Source organism: Portunus trituberculatus, chromosome 41 (genome assembly GCF_017591435.1).
Source record: "Portunus trituberculatus isolate SZX2019 chromosome 41, ASM1759143v1, whole genome shotgun sequence".
Taxonomy (NCBI): Eukaryota; Metazoa; Arthropoda; class Malacostraca; order Decapoda; family Portunidae; genus Portunus; species Portunus trituberculatus.
In genome coordinates this window covers 29,720,678-29,743,227 of record NC_059295.1, presented here as the reverse complement: position 1 = coordinate 29,743,227, position 22,550 = coordinate 29,720,678, and the positions used below count along the sequence as shown (strand labels likewise).

The 22,550-nt window shown below is 39.7% G+C and overlaps 1 long non-coding RNA gene and 1 other non-coding gene across 2 annotated transcripts in view; both read left to right on the top strand.

Moving 5' to 3' along the window:
* The first annotated feature begins 1,716 nt into the window (after nt 1-1,716).
* Nucleotides 1,717-1,789, top strand: Trnaa-agc. Its single transcript has one exon. It is a non-coding gene; the product is annotated as a tRNA-Ala (tRNA).
* Nucleotides 1,790-6,700: 4,911 nt separating this feature from the next.
* The window catches only part of LOC123516828, a 92,371-nt gene continuing 76,521 nt past the window's right edge, over nt 6,701-22,550 (top strand). The window contains exon 1 of the long non-coding RNA XR_006678294.1: nt 6,701-7,707. This is a non-coding gene — a long non-coding RNA (uncharacterized LOC123516828). The remainder of the gene's footprint in view (nt 7,708-22,550) is intronic.

Below are 22,550 nucleotides of genomic sequence, written 5' to 3'. Positions count from 1 at the left end.
ACACACACACACACACACACACACACACACATTATTTTTGCTATAGCGTTGACCAGCAACACCTTCCAACACTGCTTTCTCTCCTGTTAACCTTATTTGCTTCCACTGATAATATTGTGCTGAATGAATGCTGTTCAGAATGTAGATTGTTTTGTTCCATTCGATGCTCTGACCACCACGACCGTCAAAACACTAAATTCCTTTATTTTATTTATTTATTTATTTTTTATTTATTTCGTCTGATTATGTCTCTTATTTTCTTCTGTTTGGATCTCACTGCTGTTGAATCCTAAAGTGTTTTGGAGTTATGAGATGTATGTGTTCTAGTTTTCCTGTGTATATGTATTTATAAGTGGATCCTTTTCTCGTCATCATTCGCTGTATGTTTTAAGGGATTATTCTACTTTCTCTCTCTCTCTCTCTCTCTCTCTCTCTCTCTCTCTCTCTCTCTCTCTCTCTCTCTCTCTCTCTCTGGTGTGTGTGTGTGTGTGTGTGTGTGTGTGTGTGTGTGTGTGTAGGAAGGTAGGTAGGTATGTGTTCATAGCGATACGTTGAGCTGTAATTCATTATTTAAATTTGGAAGTGAACAAAAAAAAACATGTATTAACATTTCAGTAACACGATCCTGGAATGCCACTTTCGTAATGATGGGATAACACAGTCCATACCTTGCTCGTATTTTACCCGGGCTGTCTGCTACTCGGTAAATGTTTGCAGTGTGGCTTAGTTGCGTGACATCAGGCTCGTGCACCTATCACTCCTCACTTTTCACTCCTCATCCCTTCATCACCACCAATATCACTTGTAACATAAATATTATCCTCAGTATTAGCAATCAGTGTGTAATGAAAAATAACGTGGTCAGGGTAAATAATGCTTGATCTAAAAGACAGGAAGGAACTGGTTCTGAAGGAGAGTGCTAGATGACTTTATTGTTATTAATAATGAGTCATTACGAAATTTAGATCAACTAAATATATGGGTCGAATTCATGGATGTTGAAAACCTCCTTTCCTTTTCTTCTCATCTTCATTACTCTTCGTTACTCACCCGCCAGTCAATATTGACATCTTTACTCCAGATAAAATCGTCTTTACCTTTTATTTTGTATTTTCTTTGCTCCAAGTGCCCTGGAGAAGTTTGTTTCGTTTATAGAAATTGGGGATCCAGTGGTTTGATTTTAACGTTTAGTCTTATTCTTGATATTGAATGGGTATAAATTGTTTATCTTTCTTGGTCCAAGCAGTTTTTGCAAATTTTAATTGATTGTAGTGAGTAGATATGTATTTTCTTATTATTGTAGGATGTAATGGTGTTTTGTGTTTTTGGGACAGGCTAAGTCACTTTGTGACTTGGAGTTTTTGTTAAGGTTTTTGGTTTGTTGTACACCTGAAGATGGGATATGTACTTTCCCGAAACGTTGTGTGAAGTGGATATAATGAAGATAACCGTCCTTTTGTGGGTCTTCTCTCTCCTTTACCGTGTGCGATATAGACGTCCTGTCTTTCAAGTCATACTATATATATATATATATATATATATATATATATATATATATATATATATAGAGAGAGAGAGAGAGAGAGAGAGAGAGAGAGAGAGAGAGAGAGAGAGAGAGAGAGAGAGAGAGAGAGAGAGAGAGAGAGAGAGAGAGAGAGAGAGAGCGTTCGCTTTGCATGTGAAAGGCCCCAGGTTCGATCCCCAATTCTCCCACCAGGGGATGTAGCTCAAATGGTAGAGCGCTCGCTTAGCATGTGAGAGGTACGGGGATCGATACCCCGCATCTCCAAATTTTTAACGTCTAAGTACAGGCCTGTCAGCTTAACTTTAGTTGTGGGTAAACTAATGGAATCAATAATAGCGAAAACATTAGGGAACACCTAGACAAACACGGCTTGATATATCACACACAACATGGATTTACGAAGGGGAAGTCGTGTCTTACCAACTTGTTGAGCTTTTATAGCAAGATTTATCAGGCGGCAGATAAATGTGATAGTTATGACATTCTATACTTAGATTTCAGTAAAGCCTTTGTTTGACAAAGTACCTCACCAGAGGCTCTTAAAAAAGGTTGAAGCACACGGTATAGAGGGTAGAATATTAGGCTGGATTAAAGTGTGGTTAGACGGAAGGCGACAAAGGGTAATAATTAATGGTTCGAATTCCGAGTAGGGAGAAGTAGTTAGTGGGGTGCCACAGGGCTCAATTTTAGGGCCATTATTATTTCTGATATTTATCAACGACTTGGATAGTGGAATTAATAGTGATATCAGTAAATTTGTGGACGACACAAAGATAGGTAGATTAATTAGGTCCGATTCGGATGCTAAGGCTTTGCAGGCTGACTTGGATAGGATGAAAGAATGGACAGATAGATGGCTAATGCAGTTCAATATTAACAAGTGCAGGGTGCTGAGCGTGGGTAGAGATAATCCAAACAATAGGTACACAATAGATAACGTGGCACTAGGAAGTTCCAAGTATGAGAAAGATTTAGGAGTCATAGTTAGCTCTGATCTCGGTACAAGGAAGCAATGTATTGAGGCCAGAAATAAGGCGAATAGAGTATTAGGTTTCATCTTTAGAAGTGTTAAAAGCAGGAGTCCTGAAGTAATACTAAAATTATACTTGGCGCTGGTCAGGCCACATCTTGACTATGCGGTACAATTCTGGTCCCCACATTACAGGAAGGACATAGCTCTGTTGGAGTCAGTGCAAAGGAGGATGACTAAAAAGATACAGGGAATGAGGGATATACCCTATGAAGAGAGACTGAAAAAACTTCCTTAGAGAGACGTAGGTTAAGAGGAGACTTGATAGAAGTATTTAAGTGGTATAAGGGTTTTAACAAAGGGGACATGAATGTAGTTCTTAGGATCAGTAGCGGGGACAGAACCAGAAATAATGGGTTTAAACTTGAAAAATTCAGGTTTAGGAAAGAAATGGGAAGAAACTGGTTTTCAAACAGAGTGGTTGATGAGTGGAACAGTCTCAGTGGTCATGTAGTCAGGGCTGAGTCAATAGGGAGCTTTAAAAAAAGGTTAGATAAATTCATGGATGGGGAAGATAGATGGAATTAGGTAGATTAAGCACACTGGGACTGCCTCGTATAGGCCTGGCGGCCTCTTGCAGCTTCCCTCCTTTCTTATGTTCTTGTGTTCTTATATATATATATATATATATATATATATATATATATATATATATATATATATATATATATATATATATATATATATATATATGTGTGTGTGTGTGTGTGTGTGTGTGTGTGTGTGTGTGTGTGTGTGTGTGTGTGTGTGTGTGTGTGTGTGTGTGTGTGTGTATCTCTTTCTCTCTAGAGTCTAGAGGGTCTCTCTCTCTCTCTCTCTCTCTCTCTCTCTCTCTCTCTCTCTCTCTATCTCTCTCTCTCTCTATCTATCTATCTATCTATCTATCTATCTATCTATCCATATCCATATCTATATCTATCTATCTATCTATCTATCTATCTATATATATATATATATATATATATATATATATATATATATATATATATATATATATATATATATAATCACGATATTTGCTCTCTATCCAACAGGAATTATCGGCCGTCAAGGTGCCAGTCATATGTTCATTCATTTATGATTCACAAACCAACCACAGACTGCAGCATAAAACATTTTCCCTCCAACACTAAAAATTGGTTTGCGCAGTGGGGAGTTATGAATTTATGTTCACGGTTCAGTCACTACTTGTAACTCTAGAGCTTTACTTTTCCCTCGCATGTGCATATACACTTACATTTTTCTTACTGGCTTTATTGCTTTGAGAGAGCATAACAATTTGCGACACTTGTTGTCCAGTGCGTCGTTTCATCAGACACAAATTCAACGGAATTTTTTCAATCATAATGTGTGTAAGTATTTCGAAACGATGAGAATAAGTAGGGAGAATAAATTAAACAGCTTGTTGATGAAATGTGTGTGTGTGTGTGTGTGTGTGTGTGTGTGTGTGTACACTGCTGTAAGGTGATTATTTGGTTGTTAACATGAGTAATTAGTGGTAAGATTGTTTGCGTGTTAGTTATTTAAATGATTTCAGAGAACCTAATTATTAACGCTCTACCAAGGAAGTGAAATGAACGGTAGAGGCAAGAAGGATTGATGGAGCCGTACTATATTTTCAAAACTGTTGTGAAGCTGGATATTTGCATTTCCCTTGCCGATGCACTGAAAGAAACATAAGCACTACATTTAATCTTCTTGTCGCATAGTACGTTAAGATTTTATCTGTTAAATGAGATGACTCTCGACAACCAGTGATTTCAAATTCGCCTTGAAGGAATGTACACAAATAAATAGCTAACTTCAAATCCCACATTTTTTTCTTAATGAAATAGCATTGTTGATGAAAAAAAAAATAGCAAATTTCAGGATATAACGAATAATGATATTTTACAGATATACCTTAAGCGAATTACGGTCTTCAATTCAATTCCAATCATGTATTTATCGTATGGTTCAGGAAACATAAAGATCCTTAAAGTGTTTCGGATTGATTCGGTATCTCATTATCTCGGACAGTCATTTCGATCTCTGTCACCTTCGACTCTCATGATTATCAGCTCTGGCTTACAGCAAAATGTTATAATTCACATTCTTTGAATCTAACTAAAAAAAATAGAAGTCGGTGTCAAAGAGGATTCATATATGCAAATATCTTTTCTTCCACTGTTCCGTTTCAAAGTGGTTTCACTCTCTTCTGTTTCTGTTTATAGAGTCCTATGACTCCCTGGTGAGGAAAACCGTAACACTGCCAACCACTTATTACAAAATTCTGTAATGTTTATGTGCGGTAAGTGCAAGATCTAAATGAAGTAACACTGTTTTTCAACTGTTTTTTTTTTTTTTGGTTTTCACTCTATTAACAGTAGAAACACTCTTGAAAGCTCGATTAAAAATTTATCTTTGAAATCAGTCGTGGTGAGAAAACAGAATTTCAGAATACGGGTTTTAGACCCAACCGTAGCAGCTGCAATGATCAAGTTAGGCAGCTTTAATAGCTACACTGTCACATTAGGAATGTAAATTGTGCATGTGTTATTGGGTACTAAAAAATATATGTCTGAGTTTCCGTGGGAAATGCATAGTTTTATTTTCAGTATCATGCTCATTTTTTTAATTTTTTATTGTCCAGCTGGAGATTTTTGAGAACACGGGGTTTTCGGGTGGCAGAAATTAAAATACTGATTTGCTAGTGAAGCAAATGAAAGAAGGATTGACAAGACAATTTTGATCGGGTCATGCGTAAAATGCTGGAATTAACTGATAGATATAATGGCTATAAATGTAATTGGAACGTTAGGAATATGATTTAACCTCTCTATCTCTGTTTCCGTCGCAGATTAGCACATTCGAAGATATTTGTGTCTCTTCTTTTCTTAAGAATAATCACTAAAAATCCGAAATTGTTTCGAACTTCAGGTGTTTGAGAGAGTTTTTCATAGAACATGATTTTCAGACCTTGACTGGAAGTGCGGTTAACAGTAAGTTCTTCACTCAAGGAAAATTATCATCCAATCAAATGGCTTTCTGACTGTAAGTGGAAGCTGACTGTTCGCCATGATGCAGTTCTTGATCACTCTCGCCATGTCCGGTTGCGGTGATTGCCCATTTACTTATTTTGGAGATATAGCAACATCTTTTTAAGCGACGCAGCATTAGCCATTCTTTTTAAATCACACAGGTGTTATTCCAAGTACTGTGAAATGTCCCAAGTGTCATTTGGAGTTCATTGTTTGTGAAGAACAAATTATTTTGCGGTGCACCGAAACGTTCCGGATCCAGAATGGCGCAGCTTCATTTTTAGGAAATGCTAGATGGAATGTTGTCGAGGGTACGGTCCCCGTCTAGGATTTCTGGATATGGGACACAAATTTTGCTGTTAAGTTTTATTTATAAATCATATACATATCTGGGGATTTGGTTCTTTTCTAGAATCACTGCTCCACGCCGATCTGTATAATACGTATAGCACAGTGCAGTATATGTCACGTGTTTACCGTCAGTGAGAGTTTTGATGAGTGCTCGACCTTATTATGTCCACAGTAATAAAGTAAACATTCTAGGTATCTACCAGAATCTAAGTCCACAGTTGTTTCCGTCTTGCTTCCCGGAGCACGCTGAGCCTGAAAACACTATTTAATGCGCCACACACTGTAGTTCATTACATTTTTATCATATAATATCTGTTAACGTGATAATTATGTCATTATTTAAAGAGTGCAATCAGTTTAATTATACTTTTATTTTTATATAATTGCATCAATTTCAAAACACGTGATCTTCACATGATTGTACTACATGTATTTGTATTTCTACGCCAGTAACTACTGTGAAATGAAGGCAAATCCCCATGCTCTAGGGAAACTTTAAGACATGTAACGACAGAATATTTTCAATACAAGTACGACAAATGTTAAGAAATGCTTCATTTTACATCTTTCTATGTATTTATGAATATATACCGGCGATCTCTGCAATCGCAAACAAAAACATAATAACAACAGGGAAAACAATGAAAGTTTCCTTGTGGAGTCAGGGAATATCCTGTACCTGCATATGTATTACTCCGCCAATTCAGCGCTTTAACAGACTGCCACGTCTGCTGCCGGTTGAGAACTCAGTCCTCTTCTCGCCGCCATCATGAATTGCCACGATTGCGACCTCGGCCTTCTGGAATTCTATCATAAATATACAGGCAATGCTAGACTTTTTTTCGATGTCTGTGTACGCCACAAACTCATCCTAGATGAAAAGAAGTGCGAGGTGTGTGACAAGCCTGCAACATTGGATTTCTCACTAAAGTTATGGCGTTGTCAGAAAATGCGCTCGGCCAAAAAAGAAAAGAGTTAAGTGCACGTGGAGCCAAGGAGTGTTTAAGAACACATTCTTTGAAAATGCACATTTAGATCTGGAAACTGTTCTCATATTTGTTAACTGTTATATACGAGAATGCTTCTCCTATGTGTTCACAGAGAGTGAACTTGGGCTTGCTAACACCACCATTTGTGACTGGGCCAGTTTTTGCAGGGAAGTATTAATTGGGTGGTGCATCAAGCGAGAAGGGAAGATTGGTGGTGATGGAAAAATTGTGGAGATTGATGAAAGTAAGTTTGGGAAGAGGAAATATAATGTTGGACGAATCATCGATGGACAGTGGGTGTTCGGTGGTGTGTGTCGTGAAACCCGAAGCTGCTTCATGGTACCGGTGGAGAAGCGAGACAGCCAAACTCTTCTTGCTATTATAAAGGACAAGATTGAGCCGGGAACCATAATAATTCCAGATTGTTGGAAAGCGTATGATTGTCTGCAGGATGAAGGCTTTAAACACCTTACAGTGAATCATTCAGTGAACTTTGTAGACCCCTGCAACAAGGCGACACACACCAACACCATCGAGAGGGCGTGGCGTTAGGTAAAAAGTAAAGTGCCGCTGTATGGAAGAAAGAAAAAACACTTTGTGGGCTACCTTGCGAGGTCCATGTTCATCATGGCGCACAAGGAACCAAATAAAAGATTTCACGTTTTCCTACAATAAATTGCAGCACTTTACAATCCATATACGCCTACCAGCCACACATCCTAATTTCCTCCAACCAAACTTACTGTACGCCATATCTCGCCTCCATGAAGTTGGATCCCACCTTAAAACTCGGTGAGTATTTTATGATTGTTTTTGTGCTCTGTTGTCTACGTTGACTGTTTGCTCTTGGCGATATGTAGATGTGCGAAGAGGTTATAATTCAGTTTGCCACTGCTCGCGAAGCGAGCAGCGACTGCCTTTGCTGTTAACCCCCGTGGTTCTTCTCTAGAATCACTGCTCCACGCCGATCTGTATAAGGATCTGTATAAGGATACGTTAGGTTAGGTTTAGGTTAGGGTTAGGTTAGTGTTGTAGGGGGGGTCCGGAGGGCTGCGCCCCCTCCTGGCTAGGTTAGGTTACGTTAGGTTAGGTTTGTTAGGGTTAGGTTAATGTTGCAGGGGGTGGTCCGGGGGGCACAGCCCCCGCGGTTAAGTTAGGTCACATTAGGTTAGGTTTGTTAGGGTTAGGTTAGTGTTGTAGGGGGATCGGGGGGCCTGCGCCCCCCCGGTTAGATTAGGTTACGTTAGGTTAGGTTTATGTTAAGGTTAGGTTAGGTTACGTTATGTTACGTTTTTGTCCTTAGATTTTTTTGGATTGCCATATCTCGCCTTTTTTGGCTCCCCCCTCCAAAAGCCCCGATTCCCCACAGTCCCCCAAGCTTGTTGGGGGCGAGAAGGGGGGAGAGGAGAGGAAAGGGGAGGAGCAGTGGTTCTGTAGTTTTTACTGGGGATTTTTCCATGGATATCTATGGAAAATCATCACTTACCGATTTTTAGGCTATACATTTATAATCAAAATTTCACCAGTTCGCTTACCCAACGGAAAACCACGCATTCCCACATGTACCCAAGCTTGTTGGAAGGACAGGGTGATTGTTATTTCCACTTAAAGGTACTACAGTCTGCAAACGCCGATCTTAACTTCGAGGCGGCACACTGTTCGTTTAGGTTAAGGCCCCTGAGCAAGCATAATAATTGTTCTGGGACCATTCTTGATAAGTAATTACGATAGAACTAGAAATCATGGGTTATTGCATTTGAGAGCTGGTTCTCAAAATAGGTTGATGAATGGATGAAAAGGAATCAGTGGGAGTCAAACTGTTAGTGCTGAATCATAAAGAAACTTGCAATGATAGACAAATTTATAGATGGGACTTATAAGTGGAAATCGGTTGTTAGGTTTCTTAGGCTCAATGGATTTTTGCAGCTTCCCTTATTTTCTTATGTCATATTTTTGAAGGAAGAAAACGACTGGAAGCAGATATTCTTAATAATCTTTGGGATATTTATGCAGAAATTAACGGTAGCACCTCGTATCTCTTGTGCAACCCTGCCTAGAGTTATTGGTATGTTTAAGGGTAAGTGCAGCTTTGTGCAGTTTAACATAATACTCCCGTAGCATTTTTACCGTTTATCGTATGTCCGCACTTCATCTCTCACTCCTCTCACCCTTGTAAGGTCCCAATTCATGGAGTAGACCTCGCATATTTCCCGTAAAGAGTTGTTGTCGCAGTCTCACGTAATGCGAGTATCCTTGCTGTGATATCAAACCTCTCCCCTCATACTGGTATTCACTAAGCTCTACTTGGATTTCAAGTTAGATTTATCCGATTCATACTTTTTACTAGCAATCTAGATCTGTGTTTTAGTTTAGTAGTCAGCACTATCTAAAGTAAAGATTAAAAATACCAATGTAAAGGTCGCATCTTTATGACTTCATATTTTGTGGCAAGACTTTGCACGTGATCCGTAGTTTTATATTCTCTTTCATATTTTATGCGAGAGAGAGAGAAAGAGAGAGAGATGTATTTTCCCTGGGTCAACAAACTTAAAAGTGCCAGGCGGCGGCGGCAGGAGCCGGGCCACTGAGAACGGGGTCTGACGAAGAGGAAATCACAGCTATGTCACCTGCTCTAAAACTGAATACTAATGACAATACCCTATCTGTTTCACAACATTTGTTGCTTTTAGTGCCGATACTGCAAGACTGAAAAAAAGACACTACAAAATTAAGCTATTTCTTCGGTCTTTTCGTTGTCAGTAGATTATATTGTAGACTTGCATTATGCGGGTTCATCATGTGTCACTCTTTAAGTTCTTTAGGGGAGTAAGAGACCGCCATACCTCAGCCATTTAGTAAAAGGAAGAATTGATGGATCCCTTCTTGCCTGTTCAGCGACACTGACAAATGTTAGGTGCGCAGCAAGCTTTGGGTGTCAGCGAGACAAACACCAGGCAGGTTAGGCTTAAATGTGCATGCATATGTGTGTTGAATATAATCACATTTCTTCTTCTTTACTCTTAACTTAACATAAAATAAAAATGAAGTATTATACCAATCCTGTCAAAAGAGATCCGTATTAAGCTATGAAATTACTTTCTCGTAACTAAAAGCACAAACCGCTGGTCAAAGAACCTAAGAGAGGGATGATTCTTATCCAGGCAAGATAAAAGGAGTGAAAGGCCTGGCAGCAGGCACGTGGGTGAGATACGAGTACACACGCCAAGCAGGTGCCAAACATGAAATTTTTCTTTATATGTGAGGCACCCAGCCATGAGCGTCACACAATATCGAACAAGAACAGAGCAATGAAAAGATTAATAATTCTCAGTTATTTAATTTTGGTAATCAAGACAAAGGAACATGATGGATCAGAAGACAAAGAATCATAGTAACATTGTGAAACCACCTTCCTTGTTTCAAACCAATGGAGGCAGACATTGCACACGTAAAGAAGAACAGTAATTTTTGCGTCGCACTGTCAGAGTGGCTCGGAAAACATGAGGGAAGAAGTGTTTCTGGCAACCGCCCTCCACCCTCCTACATACATACACACACACACACACACACACACACACACACACACACACACACACACACACACACACACACACACACACACACACACACTCACCAAGCCGTATTAGCATGAGACATATGATGGTGTGCACTTCTTTGCGTGAGCTGTGTGCGGAAGTAGGCACACACACACACACACACACACACACACACACACACACACGCGCGCACGCACACACACACACACACACACACACACACACACACACACACACACACACACACACACACACGAATTAGAAAGAGTTAGAGTGTATTGATCTAGGGAAGGAAAAGGAGTAAGGTTGACAAGACCACAATGTTTGAAAAGATAATCCCATTGTTCGCTCTGTTAATAATGACAGCGACTTATTACAAGGAACCTTCGCAAAATTTCCCGGAAAGACCATATTCCCAACAAAGGCAAATCGTTCTGCATACTCTGGCCAAGGCAAACGATTATTCCTCTCGTGCTGGAGGGTTATAGTAGAGCAAGTGCTATTCAGGTATCGTTTACTTTGATCGCTCTATCTAAACCACCTATCTCCTCCGTACCATTTTGCCTTCATGGGTCTTTATGAATGGGTTTCCTTCTGGTTGATTCTTAGTATTTCAGAGTAAATGACCTACATCAGTTGCTCATCTCATGCTGCTGCTATTACTCATTCTTTTTCACGCCTTTCGTAATAGTAGAAATACCAGTAGTAGTAGTAGTAGTAGTAGTAGCAGTAGTAGTAGTAGTAATGTAGATAATAATAACTGATAATAATAACAATAGCAATAATAATAATAATAATAATAATAATAATAATAATAATAATAATAATAATAATGATAATAATAAAATTATAATGATAATAGTAATAACAATACAAATAAAAATAATAATAATAACAATAATAATGATAATAATAATAATAATAATAATAATTGTATTGATAATAATAATAATAATAATAATAGTAATAATAATGACTTTTTTTTCATTATGGCCTGTAGCGCCTGTAGGTATACTTGAAGAGTATGGGAAGAGCTGTTCAGCTCTCACCCATTAGTGGTGCATGCAATTTTATTTATAGTATTACCCATATTAGGGCCCATATCTTCATCCAACCCTATGTTTGCTGCAAGGCAGTTATACCTCCACCTAGAACCTGGGTATCATGGTGACATGTAGGTAACTTTGAACTACTCGACAAGTGACGAATAATAATAATGATTGTAATAATAATAATAATGATGATAATAATAATAATGATAATAATAATAATAATAATTATAATAACAATGAAATAGTAAAAATAACAATAATGATTATACAAGTAATAATAATGTAAAACATTGACAATTTGTGGGAAAGTGGACGAGTACTTTACTTCGTGGCTAGTTTCGCCTTACCATACGCACACACATTAAACTCCAAAATATATTGATAAAAAAGTCAATAGATTTATTTCTGTATTTTATCGTCTATTAGGTGTGAATGTTATACTGTTACTGCCGCTGATGACGATGCTGGACTCTCCTCTCTCCCTTCCTAAGAATGATGGTCGTGTTTGGTATGTGTTACACTATCTGATCTTTACTTTCCATTTAATTACATGTACTTACTAGCGCCAAATTAGATGAAAATAGAGCCACGCGTTTACTCAGTATCTTTGTCGTTGTGTGTTTCACTGTTTGATCTGCTGCAGTCTCTGACGAGACAGCCAGACGTTACCCTACGGAACGAGCTCAGAGCTCATTATTTTCGATCTTCGGATAGGCCTGAGACCAAGCACACACCGCACACCGGGACAACAAGGTCACAACTCCTCGATTTACATCCCGTACCTACTCACTGCTAGGTGAACAGGGGCTACACGTGAAAGGAGACACACCCAAATATCTCCACCCGGCCGGGGAATCGAACCCCGGTCCTCTGGTTTGTGAAGCCAGCGCTCTAACCACTGAGCTACCGGCCGTGTGTGTGTGTGTGTGTGTGTGTGTGTGTGTAATTCACTGTTTGATCTGCTGCAGTCACTGACGAGACAGCCAGACGTTACCCTACGGAACGAGCTCAGAGCTCATTATTTCCGATCTTCGGATAGGCCTGAGACCAGGCACACACCACACCGGGACAACAAGGTCACAACTCCTCGATTTACATCCAGTACCTACTCACTGCTAGGTGAACAGGGACTACACGTGAAAGGAGACACTCAAATATCTCCACCCGACCGGGGAATCGAACCCCGGTCCTCTGGCTTGTGAAGCCAGCGCTCTAACCACTGAACTACCGGGCCTGTGTGTGTGTGTGTGTGTGTGAGTGTGAGTGGGTGTGGGTGTGGATGTGGATGTGGATGTGGATGTGGGTGTCTTTGTGTGTTTTGTGAATGAAGGGAAGCAGTGTTTTTGTTTCTCTATGTCTGTTTGGTAAATCTTATACGGTTCAATTTTTAACTTTCCATTTAATTGTACCTATAAGAATGTCGGTTTGACGAAATCACTCTCCGTTCGATTTATTTTTTTCATGTTTAGTGTGGGCATATGTGCTGAGTAGGGATTTGGAGGAGAGAGGTGCATGTGTCTCTGTAATACCTGTTTGATATCTTACATTATCCTTTGTTTTATATGCAATTAATTACATATAACTAATTTAAATAGAGCCACAGTTTGATATACTTTTTTTGTTTAATATCAGGTTTTTGAGAAATAAAGGACGTGTATCTGTTTGATACGTTTTAATCTGTCCAATTTTCACTTTACATTTAATTACATACGTACAACTAGATGAAAAAAAAGGAACCACTGTTTGCTTAAGCTTTGTCTAGTCTTTATGTTAGTTTCCTTGTATAATATTTGTCTTGAAGGGGTGGAGGCGTGTATCTGTTTCCCTTTCTGTCTGTATTTCCTGGCCACGTGCGCGAATCCATTTAATTAATTAGAAACCATACACTAACGCTTGCATCCGTCTCGATATCCCGTGAACCCGACAAGACATCCATAGTGTTCTTATATGGCTGATCGTAGGATTTTTTTTTGCCTTGTTGTTAATCAGTTTTTCTTTGTCAGTTCGTCATTGTTAATAGAGATAAATTTACTCTTGTTACGTGCAAAAATTTTGAATTTTTTTTTTTAACTAAGTCATTTTCGATTCTGTTTGACGTAATGCTGATGAATTTTTGGAGATCAGATCAATATCATTGAAAACCGCATTTTTTGTAAAGGAAAGAACCAAAAATTTGTATTCAAAATTGTATCACTTCTTAAACTGTTCCTTCGTTATTGTTCCTTGTGTATTAAAAGTAGAGAGAAAAGGATAACATGATAATCTGACCCTTAGTGACCATCTCCGCCATTCACCTTACCAAGTTTTAAGGAAGGGCTCTCGGCAGAAAACACATGCAGTGACGGTGACGTTTTTATACTGTTTGGAGTGCGGCTAAGAAAATACATTCATGATAATCTAAGTGATAATTGCTATGTAGAGGATTTATTTTGTTCGGATTTGGCAGAGAGAGAGAGAGAGAGAGAGAGAGAGAGAGAGAGAGAGAGAACGTCGACTATAGCTCCCTTATATTGACAGAAGTATCGATAGTAAACTAACTGTAGGGACGAAGATCCCAGTAAAATTCACGGAGGAGGAAGAGGAGGAGGAGAAAGAGGAAGAGGAAGAGGAGGAGGAGGAGGAGGAGGAGGAGGAGGAGGAGGAGGAGGAGGAGGAGGAGGAGGAGGAGGAGGAGGAGGAGGAGGAAGAAGGACGAGGAACAAAAATCATAAACAACCACTAGAAGAGACTTGAACCCAACTCGCCCACGTCCCAACACTAGCAAACCTATATCTGAACCAAGTGTTTCTATTCACTAACGATTGTGTTTCCCTTCCCCACCTAGTTTTGGGAATGGCTATGGCCCGATGGAGAGTAGATGGAGGTGGCGGCAAGGAAGTGAGGCGGCCGAGGGAAAGAGAGGGCAGCTGGCCGAGGCAGGGAACGGGAACGGGAAGGATAGTTGAGGCTACGTATAGTGTTATTGGCAGGACCCTGGAACGTCAACACTGTTAAATGGGGTCACCTTATCACGCTGATAGTATTGATTGTACCCCGTGTGTGTGTGTGTGTGTGTGTGTGTGTGTGTGTGTGTGTGTGTTGATATATAAAAAGTGTCGTACAAATGGTCTCACACACACACACACACACACACACACACACACACACACACACACACACACACACACATACACACACACGTACACACACACACCTCTTTAATAGAAAAGTAAATTTCAACTTTACTTTGCATTATGTACCGCCAGATAGATGTGAGCGTGGCCGAGTTGTAAAACTGATAGCGACTTCCGTATTCAGTTCTACGAGTAATGGAGGGATTGAACTCGGTGTAGCTAAGTGTAAGTTAAAGCTCCTATAATTACTGGCACTTATATACATTGGAAATATAGACTGTCAGAGAGAACATCTTACTGAGGACTTCCGCATGTAAGCCTGATGAAAACTCACAACCTCCTTTGCTTTCCTATATTCTCGCAGCTTCTTAGAGGAACAGATAATTTAAGACAGAAGAAAGACGGTAAGAATAGTGGAAATAAGTACGATAACCTACCGAAGTATTAACATGGACTTACAGCTTCTCAATGCAACCAAAGAGAAGCGCGTTATCTCATCCTTGAGGTTGTAATGCATAATTCTGAAAGACAAGGGAATATATGCACCGAACCTGTCTCTCGCTTGGAGATAAACCCAGTCAACCATAAGTGAATTGGGTGTGTTTCTGTAAAGGGTAGCAAGGTGATTACTAAGGATTACATAGTACCTTCAAGATGAAACAGAACAGATGAATAGAAAACAATTACAGTACTTGGAAGTGGGTGATAGATATAGTCAAAATATAATGATTTATGATAATAGAATATGATAAAATGTAATAAGTATAAGAGTACCTACATTAAACCACAATTGTCCTGTTGTATAGGAGTGATACGTGACATACATGACTAATTAATGTTTTGGCTCTGTGCGAAAGTATTGTGCAAAAAAAATTCTATGGTTTATGTATCAAGTTGAAACGAAACAAATAGAGATAAACAAGCACTGGATTTCCTCACACACACACACACACACACACACACACACACACACACACACACACACACACACACACACACACACACACACACACACACACACACACACACACACACACACACACACACACACCCCAAGTAAATCAGCAGGAAACCCGATTTATGGTCACTAAGCCTGCACCATAAGGAGGAGCAGGTGCACGTAAGTCTAGCAGCTATTCAGTTCATCCATGCTTTCCACCCTCCTGCCTCCCCTGCATAATACGTCACCAAAACACCCTCACCTCATTCACTCCCTCAACGAGCTGTTATGGTATGGCACTGGATGCGTATGGGCACTATTACAAGGGCTGTGAGTGAATGATAAAAAGAAAGCTAAATTGGCAAAACTTTAGAAAATAGAGAAAGTAGCCAGTATTCTTTAATTAAACGTCTCACCACCTTACCTCGACCACTTCTGAGAGGTGGTTGTAAGAGCTGTTATGTATTTCACGCGCGCGCGCGTTGGTACACACACACACACACACACACACACACACACACACACACACACACACACACACACACACACACACACACAGAGAGAGAGAGAGAGAGAGAGAGAGAGAGAGAGAGAGAGAGAGAGAGGCGTGAAGTTAAGTAGGTAAGGAGGTAGGGGGAGGAAGAATTTTCAAGAACACGATTCAAACCAGAGCCTCAGTTGTCCACTCGACTCTCTTTGGGTACAAGAATTATACTGATAGAGGATAGACTCACTCTTTTGGGACAGGACCTAGATTGATGGAGGATAATGACTAAACTGTTTTCTATCGTGATGAGAAGGAATTCTTATTTGTTTCCCTTGAAGTTCATTTGTTTGATGAACCATGCTAGATATGGATATTTTCCCTGACTTTGCCGTGTGTGTGTGTGTGTGTGTGTGTGTGTGTGTGTACATTATGTCTGTTGGTGGAGGGAGCATGTGTGCGCATGCGTGCGTCTGTAAATTTGGTAAAAAACGGTTAGGGACTTAGCCACTCTCAAGCGTTTGATCCATGTTTGAGCGCCAGATATCCCTCAGGCTTAAAGGCTGTCTGTAAAGCGATACATGGGCCTTTCCAGCTGTCTTGAAGCCTATCGTCAATACGGAGCTTTGGAAACCTTGCCACCAGCCGCCGGCGGCGCCCGCCAGGTGATAAGACACAGGCGACAGTCTCCTTCTACCGCATCTCTCGCACCGCCTAAGGTGTGTGTGTGTGTATGTGTGTGTTAGTATAAGGAACGACGCCTGCGGGAGACATGAGGGAGCCGCCTCAGCAGCCATGATGTCCACTCAACAAGGGACAGAACCACTCATGCTGCTTAACTGCCACTCAGTAAGCATATTGTGAGCAGACGCTCGCTAACGGGGTTTTGGGGCGTGGAGATAACGCCTTACAGAGGCGGGCCAACACGCCACAGGCCGCGGCGACCCCTTATCGTGGTGGATGGCCACTCATGGGCCACAATGGCTCCTCAGCGTGCGTGAGTTACGGTAATTGGCCGTTGATCATGCCAGTATTGGCGGCTGGATTTATTCCGAGATGGCTGGACCCAAGCAGCGCTATAACCCCTCACTCGGCGCCCACTTGATGCACGAACAGGCTGCTACTCCCGCTTTGGCGTCCTGCTGAGTGGATCTTTCTCTCTCTCTCTCTCTCTCTCTCTCTCTCTCTCTCTCTCTCTCTCTCTCTATTACGGCAGAAATACATTTAATTACTTAAACGTTTAGCAGTTTATTGCTTTTGCTCTCCATTGGAAGAATGTAATTTATTTCGCATATTTTACACAAATTCCTACAGCAGCGTGAATTGAAGCGCCGAGGAAAAATATCCCGACGCGCTATGGGAGGGAGCTGGAAATGTAAAAAGTGCAGCTCAGTCGTGCTTGTTTTTTTCGATCATAACTTTTTTCTATGCCGGTAACAGAAGCTTTAAATGATGGCTGTTTGTTTGTTCCTTGCTGGTGGATGGAAGTAAATGTGTATAGAGAGGAAAAAGGACATTGTACTCTTTCATAAATTGCAGCTCCATGAGAGACGTACTAGGTGAGTCTCATATATGTCTATATTTTTCCTACTTTGAACTTCCATCAAGAAATGATATAGTACATTAACTGACATCGTATTCTTAGTTTATAGATAAGAACATAACGTTAGGAGAGCTGCAAGAAGCCAGTAAACTTGACTTTTTTTTTTCCTATTTCATAATGTTTATATTTATCTTACAGTATTCATGTCGAAACAACTTAGAGATTTTATCAATGAATTCAGTGGTTATGTTTATAGTCAACAAAATATCTTTCTATCTATCCATCTATCTATAGCGGTCCAGCAAGAAGATAAAACAAAGTCATGTTGCCTACATATATCAAAATACTGTAGGATTATGTGAGTCTTTCTCTACAGCAACATGTAAGTATTTAGCAGGAAGGATAGGTTCAACAAAATAGCAAACCAAGAATAAGGAAAGTAACATTCAGTTATGTCGTCTCTCATAGGAGTAAGTAATAACATAGAGTACTTACTAGAGACAATTGCCCCATGTACACTGCGGATATGTCTCTATAAACTGATAAGAAAGAAAAACCCTGGTTCCGAAGAAGATAAGTCTAGGGAGTTTGTGTGCCTGTCTCCCTGCAAGAGTGAGAGTGAGAAACGGTGGGATTAAGTGATAGTGAGAATGTGAGTGAGTGTTTGCAATATATATCTATACATGTATTGTTTTTGACATGTGGCCATGTGTAATATGTATCTGAAATTATATTTTGAAAACCCGCTGAATGCTGCCTTTGTTCTTTCGTTCTCCTGTCACCGGCCAGCTTACCTTCCATGGCCAGACTTCAACACTGTAACATCAGCGTGCCTCCATAGCCTCTATCTTTTACCGTTTTGTCCCTCACTATCCAGGGGTGAGGCAATGTAGTTTTTAACGCTTCATAGGTATATCCAAGTATCCCACAAACAGCAGAAAAGGCTATTTATTTATTTTTTTGGGGGGTTTCTTCCCTGTTTAAAGTCTACGGAGGTAAATATCCTATACTCTCGACAAACTTTTGGCTGATAGTCTGTATATTTGCCATAAGCTATTTATCATCTACGACCTCAGCACTTAGTTTACGAAAATCCATCATATTCTGCTACCTCCACCTTCTTTAGCTACTGAGACCAGAGAGGAATTATAGGCTGAGTGTCTTGGCCATACTAAGCGCCTTGTCTATGAAGCTTCTGTAAATACATTTTTCCTTTTTGTTGATGAAAATTTAGGGGGGAAATAAGATAAGGTTTAGCGTGGGCAGATTGTTTTGTTTGTGTGATAGTTTGGCAGTAATATGGCATAATGGTGAAAATTTCTTTCTTTAATGCAAACGTTGTGGGATAGTTTTGTACAAAATTTACAAATACATTTTCTCTCCTAGATTAGGATTAGGAGAGCTTTGAATCTGTTATGATTTATATTTTTTTTATTTGAGCATCTGCTGGGCTTAGTTTGTAAATAGTAGTAAGTTGGGTTATAACATATCTACCTTTCTATCTACCAATATTCATCATTCATAGCCGAGTACTTGTACATCCTATATATAGCATCTGTTTACCGAGGAATTCTATAAGGATGAATTATCTATAGACAAAGTGGTCCCAACAAAGAAGACTGCCTATACCTCAGTGGGCGAGATCTTATAAGGTCTGCACAAACATAAGAGAGCCACCATCTAATCCAAAAGAAAAACAGTTGAAAGAGAATTGAATACTGGCGCTTTAGGCATAACATAAGCTAAAAGAAATAGTTGGCCTTCGTGATATACACGTGCCAACTGAATTAATGTGAAGTTTTGTATAAGACAATCAATACGGAATTTTGGCCTCAGGTTGTCTCCAGTGTTAGCAAATTCATAGCGCGCGCACACACACACACACACACACACACACACACACACACACACACACACACACACACACACACACACACACACACACACACACACACACAGAGAGAGAGAGAGAGAGAGAGAGAGAGAGAGAGAGAGAGAGAGAGAGAGAGAGAGAGAGAGAGAGAGAGAGAGAGAGAGAGAGAGAGCTTTGATTCGTCGGTATATATTTGGTTTGAAGAGTCTTTGAGATGTAATATTGGTCGTCCTCAACACAGTTAACGGACAACGAGAATCCTGAAAGTAATGATATTATTTTACAATGACCTGGTAAGGACGAGGAAGTATTACCGTACTCGGCATAGCGCCAATACTCCATTCAGTGATGGAAAATCAATGTATATAATTGGTTCATGTATCATTTTGCATCATATTATATTTCTAATTTTTCGTTTTCCTTTTTGTGTTTTCAGCAACATTATTTTTTTTTTCTGTTGCGCGTTTTCAATGTCCTTAACCGCGATCAGGATGCTATGAGCTGTTTACCTCTATAATGAGCTCTCGTATGTATTTGATCAGTGGAGGACAGAAGTATCATGTTACCTATCGTCTTCTTCCCCTCGCAGTCTTCCTTTTTATCCTTTCTTTTACGTCGTCATTTCTGTATACAGTGGTGGGGGAGGTAATGGCAGTGAAGGCATTTATTTATTCACTTTGGTATACATGGCCTTCTGTTTCTTTTTGTTTTATTTGGAAACTGTATTTTATCAATATTTTATCCACAACTTGTCAGTGTTTTAGTTTAAAATTCATATTGCTGGTTTTAGTTGAGATCGCTTCAGTGACAGTGGTGGTGGTGGTGGTGGTGGTAGTGGTGGTGATGATGTTTATTCAGTTCCCTTGATATACATTGGGGCTATTCAGTCCAATGGTTGTTCTGTTTATTTATGCATTTGCTTTGGCAGCTGATCCTTCCTTTGGTCTGCTACGTCATTCATGCAGCGCGCCCTCCTTTCCTCTGCTCCCACTCACACTACTTCATTGTCACTTTGGATATTTTCTTGCACGTAGATTACCTATATATACGTGCAAGTGATCTGCTTTATTTGAGTTGATTATGAATTCGTGTGTGTGTGTGTGTGTGTGTGTGTGTGTGTGTGTGTGTGTGTGTGTGTGTGTGTGTGTGTGTGTGTCTGTGTCTGTTTGTCTCTTTGTGTAGAGAGAGAGAGAGAGAGAGAGAGAGAGAGAGAGAGAGAGAGAGAGAGAGAGAGAGAGAGAGAGAGAGAGAGAGCATTTTCAAATCCTCATATATGTCTGACATACTGAAGACAGACTACTTTGAATTGACAACACAACTAATGCAGTATAAAATGTGTATTTTTGTATGATGCATAAAAAAAATAAACCCCTGAACAAATTATATTAATAAGTGATTGAATATATTAACCTGCATTAATTTTTTTTTGTCGTAGGAGTAAGTAGGAGTAAGAATAAGGATATTTCATGTGAGACAAAAAATAGTATGATACATAGAAATTTCATGGAGTTGTGTGCGTTGGTGGTTGCATAGGTTTATATACATCGCTGTCTTGCAAATGTAAATCCTTAGTTACTTTTTTCTAACTTTTTTCCTTTATCCATTTTTCATATTTCTACTACAACATCTTGTTTCCCTATTTTCCCTTTCCTCCTTTCCCCCTTTCCGTCTTTCATAACTCACTTCCTCGAGTACATCTTTCTCCATGCCCTCTCTGCCTCTCGTATCTTCTGATTTTTACCGCAAACGTAAACAAGTGCATGTCAAGCCTTTTACATCAAGTTCCTCCTGTTGCTACTATGCCTAGTCGACATCCGGTCGTGCCTTGCTGTTAGTCTATACACACGAAGCTTTGTTATGTAAAAGTTGCTGCTCCGTTTTCCATAAAGCAACGCGTTGGACACTGAGGCTCAAGCGGCGGTCACCCTCAGTATACAAGTTTCTGGAATGGCGTTTTAAGCAAAATACTGAATGGTTCCAGCTGAAAGAAACATCGAGGAGGTAGAAGGGACGGATTCACATCAATGTCAGTGGTAGTCACCAAGAACTGCTAGGCAGATATATATTTACATAACCCAGGTCAAAAGTCCGCTGCACTCCGCTTCCCTACTTGAATTATTTAGCATTCTATCACACCTAATAAAGCATGGCGGCTGAGAGATTCTAAGAAAGCAATAGGAAAAACGGTACACACAGTGGAGATATTGCAGGCAGGTAAAAAATAAATTTAAGAATGATTCATCAGTGTGTGGAAAGCTTTACCTGCAAATGCCAACACCACGCAAACAGTAAAATATCTTCAAGAAGATTGTATTATTTGAATCTAAACAAATTCAAGTATGTCAAATAACATTTTGAAGATATTATTATAAACGTCGAAAAAAAAACTCGAATTACTATTGAACCATCTTTCAAAAACCTGAATAACTCTATAAACCTATATAAGTAATTTGTCTAATTTCTTGATTGCGACATCACCTGAAGAGAAAAAAAAATTGTTATCGGTCAGTCTTTATCTCTAATGTGTCTATAGGTAGAACATATTTGCATGTAGTGAATTTATTATAAACCTGAAAAAAAGGAAATGGAAATTTGTAATGGTGCTCAACTAGCGTTTCAGAGAGTCGATAAGTGGATCAATACGTTACTGACGCAAAACGTTAAGGACAGGCAGGTTGGTGATCGGCTGGCGGGCGGCAGAAGAGTGGGCTTGTAGTGGTGCTGCCACACGTTTATTACAAACCTAAACTTAGTAAGGACGCCAGACCATGAAAAATGAAGAGGCACGTTATAGATATCACTTTACTTCACTAGTAGACTTGAGGTTTGGTAATGTAAATATAAGCTAGAATAGAATTGCATGCGAGTCTGTTTGTAAGGACCCGAGGCCGTCAAATTGAGTAGACGCATTACGTATTTCACTTTCTTTTTCAATAGTGAACGCTCAAATGTGACATTTGGTAGCGTAGATAAATATAAGCTAAAGAAAATTCATGTGATGTTGAGGCTTTCACTATAAATTCAACCCTTGGTTAACATTCAAAACACCAAAAATATTGTTTGTATGGTCACA